The sequence below is a fragment of the Camelina sativa genome, chromosome 19 (assembly GCF_030686135.1).
Source record: "Camelina sativa cultivar CO46 ecotype springtype chromosome 19, ASM3068613v1".
In the NCBI taxonomy this organism is placed as follows: Eukaryota; Viridiplantae; Streptophyta; class Magnoliopsida; order Brassicales; family Brassicaceae; genus Camelina; species Camelina sativa.
The window spans coordinates 28152046-28156621 of NC_141898.1; positions in this window are offsets into that span (position 1 = coordinate 28152046).

Consider the following 4576-nt stretch of genomic DNA (forward strand, 5'->3'; position numbering starts at 1 on the left):
TATCAAATCCTATAAAATACAAGTTGAATACCCCCTAAAAGTTTTAATATGTACATATAAGTACCATAGTATGAAGATATACGAATGAATCTTTATCCTATGGTATATTGGGTTCGGGTAATATCTTATTTGAACTCGAAACTCAAAATACCCTTAAAACCTTAATCTTTTGATATAATTCATATATTTTGATATTTTCAGATAGTTTGAGAATTTTAACCGGATTTTTTGGGTAATTTAAATACTCCTGAATATCTTCAAATACTTTTGGGTAGTTTGAATTTCGGGGAAAAGGTCATTTTCTACTTGTATCCATTCTAAAAGTGCGAATTTTTCTCGGTACAAACATGTAGTGCTAATTTAGACATGTATTCCAATAAAATTCACAATTCATACATGTAAATATAAACTTGAGCCGATTTCAAAGTCCACGTTAACAAATTTTAGTCCACCGTTACAGATGATGTGGACATTATTTGTTGTAATATTATTACAAAAAAACTAAGAGTTGTTATTAGAGATACCCGAATGAATCTTTAGCCTGTGGTATTTTGGGTTCGGGTAATGTCTTACCTGAACTCGAAACTCGAAGTACCCTTAAAACCTTAATCTTTTGATATAATTCATATATTTTTATATTTTCAGATAGTTTGAGAATTTTTGACCGGATTTTTTTGGGTAATTTAAATACTCTCGAATATTTTCAAATACTTTCGGGTAGTTTGAATTTTGGGAAAAAGGTCATTTTATACCTGTTTCCATTCCAAAAGTGCTAATATTTCTTCGTACAAACATGTAATGCTAATTTAGACCTGTACTCCAATAAAATTCACAATTCATACATGTAATTATAAAATTGAGAGTCCATGTTAACGAAATTTAGTTAACTGTTACAGATAATGTGGAGATTCTTGAGTCCTGTGATGCAGATATCCGAGTTGAGAGGAATGTAGCCTCATTTATTTCTCGAATCGAACCTTCTTCGTTCTCTACTCGTCGATTTCAGAGAAGAAGATGAAGAACCCTAGGATTTCTAATTTTCCCCCAATTCAAAATGATGATATTTTATTTTATCGAGACTTAGATCCGTTTTAGGTTAATAAGCACATGATCGGATTGTGTACCTCAAGATAACTATGTTGCGGGGTCTGAACTCCTCGGTCCCAGAGGAGTTACCTCAGACTCAACTTAGTGTCTGAGATAGACCTGTTCGGACTCCGCAACATGGCCATCTTAAGGTACACTCTATCTTAAGGTGTAACCAATCTATGTTCAATATCACATCATACAACTCCACTGAACTGATAACCAGGTCTGCCGACATCGACTCTCCATTCACCTGAATATCCACACCTCTCATCCGTCCATACACCTGGAACATGCCGCCTCTCTGCAGTGGTAACATACTGGAGTCGTCGACGGCGCTGGCTGGTTGTCCTCTGTGGACAACTCGCCACCCTGTGCTCCAAACTCCCACACCGAAGCATCTTGCACCACGGGACTCCGACCTTTACATGGCTTCAAAATTCCGCTTATGCCCCTGCGCAAGCTTGCCACCCTTGATAGGTGCAGAATGCGGCTGATTTTACTTCCGTTGCACTAGAGGACTGACCAACACCACCTGTTACCTCAAGTCATGCCCTATCCCAGCTGTAGTCTCCACAAGTTCCGCTATGACACCCCAATTTCAGGGACTTGCGGAGAGGTTTAATACAATTGATTTGGCCACCTATGTCACCAAAGTGCACTTATCTTTTCGGTCAAAGGTTATGAGAGAACTCCACAGTTAAGCGTGCTTATGCTAGAGTAGTCTCAGGATGGGTGACCTTCCGGGAAGTGACTGTCGGAACTGTGCGAGTGAGGACAAAACACAAGGAAAGATCATGTGGTGATGTGTAGGGACGGTAACAAGTCTTTAAAGCCTTCTGGACATAGTAAACCGGTCGTCGGATATGGATGGGCTCACGAGCCTAGTGAGAGGACGTGAGGCCCATTAAGGAATGAGGGCCCATGGACTGGGATTGGACTTGGGGCCTACTGAGAAGTGGCATTCGGGCGTTACATCCGCTCTAGTAGCATAGCTCCTCACCCTGCACAAAGTCCTTAAGTCATCACGAAGACCAACAGGAATCTCCGCACCTAAGCCGACTCTAGAACCAAAGACCGGTTTGCATATACCACCAGCCGACTCAACTCTGCATCTTGGACAGTACGGTTCCCCTGGGTCAACCCCAAGAACCGCCCCTCCATGCGATTTAGTGCCTCCTGCGAAAAATACTTGGCATTGAAGTCCCCACAAATTCCCTCCAAGTCATCTCTCGCTGCACACTCCAGGCCGTCACCGACATACGTAGCTGCACCAACATTTGAACATAATGTGCATCCACTACCTTGGTCCTCCACTGTACACCTACCTGTAATCCAGCCACATGCTGCACTGCTGGACCCTGCCCACCAACCACTGGCGGCACCTGAAACAACCCGTCCCATTTTTTTTTAATAGATACAATATAAAATTAAACATCCCATACTACTTAATTAACCAACCCAAACCACAACTCATCATTAAACCAGCATTAGACATTATGCACAGCGGAAACATACAAATAGTACCAAACCATTTATATCATTAATACAATAACATTCCTAACCATTCTATCCAACAAACTAACATGACTCTAACAAAGGTTCCAACAACATGACCATACATAACCAACATCACACAAACGAGACCTTAGATCATCCTCCTCCTCATCGCCTTGATTCCACGATCACACTTTTCCTTCACCTGCACCTCAAACACAAATTGAGATGCATGAGTATTTAATAAACACTCAGTGACACAATCCTCCCATCTACTGGGCTATACACACAAGCAACCGAGATTCAAATGTTAAGAAACACAAACAACAAAACAAACCAGGGAAAAACAAGCGACAACAATTTGGTGTCGACCAACACTGACCTCTACTTGGTGTCGACCGACACCCACCTGGTGTCGATCGATACCGACCCCGCTAACACGTTGCTCGAATCCGATTATCAAATCTATGTTTCCAACCTTCTCCAATCCGTCCCAAACTCACCCAAAAGCTTTAGGAACCTATGAGAACCATAACACAACCAACACAAGCAAGAACAACACCACAAACAACATAGAATCAAGCAAAACATAAGAGATCTCAGGCTTAGATCAGTCATGGTCCTGCACTCACTTCTTTGCAGAAAGTTTCTAACCTAACAACGACGAATCCAACCCGTAGAAGCCCTCTCCTTTGTTCCTAGCACAAGATCTCCACTCCACAAGAACAAATCTCACCAAAACAGCTTAGAAATATCACAAACTCTCCCATGAATGCTTTCTCCTCCCTTTCTTTTTTTTTCTTTCTAGCAGCGGCCAAAAATAATTAAAGGCACGACTAAGGTCGTCCTCCCACTTAAATATCACGGTTCAATGGTTTTTCTTAAACCAAACCCACCCAAATATACAATTACGATAAACTCGCCGAATCAGAAAACATTGGTGTCCTACTGACACAACCCTTGGTGTCGACTGACACCACCCTTGGTGTCGATCGACACCCCTCCCTAATACTCATAAATTGGTTCGCAGATGTTACAATTGTCCCCCACCAATATGGATTCGTCCTCGAATCCCGCAGCACCGTCCATCCGCCAAGGACCTCCGTGCACCCGTTAACACGGCCAGCACATCCTCTGACCGGACTGAACACCCTGAGCAAAGGTTTCCCGTGCAACTGCAGCAACAGTCCGCACAACCACGTGACCCAACGGTCCACATAAACCTGACCCCACTGGTTAGCACCAATCCAGAACCCACAAGTCAATACCATCTTGACCCCACTGGTCCACATAATCCTGACCCCACCGGTCAACAAAGTCTTGACCCCACTGGTCAACCCAACCCATACTCTCCCAAACATCACGACATTGGTCCCCCCAACCACCATACACCTGACCCCCCCGGTTAGCACACAGAAACCCTGAGATTGAACCCCCGTCAACCCCGAGATCCGCATCCGATCATAACATGAAATCCGAAATTGAACCCCCATCAATCCCCTAAATCTGCATCCGATCACAACAGGAAAAAATCTGAGATTGAACCCCCATCAATCTCCTAAATCCGCATCCGATCACAACAGGAAAATCCGAGATTGAACCCTCATCAATCTCCTAAATCCGCACCCGATCACAATAGGGAAATTTGAGATTGAACCCCCATCAATCTCCTAAATCAGCACCCGAACACACTGCTTATCTCCACGTCCTTGACATTTTTGCCCCCAACTCACCTGCTCTTATGTCGGAACCTTCAAGCCATAACGATCCCACTCTCAGACCCCCCGTCTTCGAGTCATACCGTCTCACCCTCAGGTCGTCACCCTCGTGATCTCAGTACCAGAAGAACCCCCATCTCCTTTGCCACCCTCAGGACCACAGTCCCTCGAGCCATCAATATCTAGAGAACCTCTGTCCCCTCAGGAGCACCCCAATCTCGTCATGAGTTGTTCATGATCCCCGTCCCTATAGCAAACGGTCATAACGTCTATAA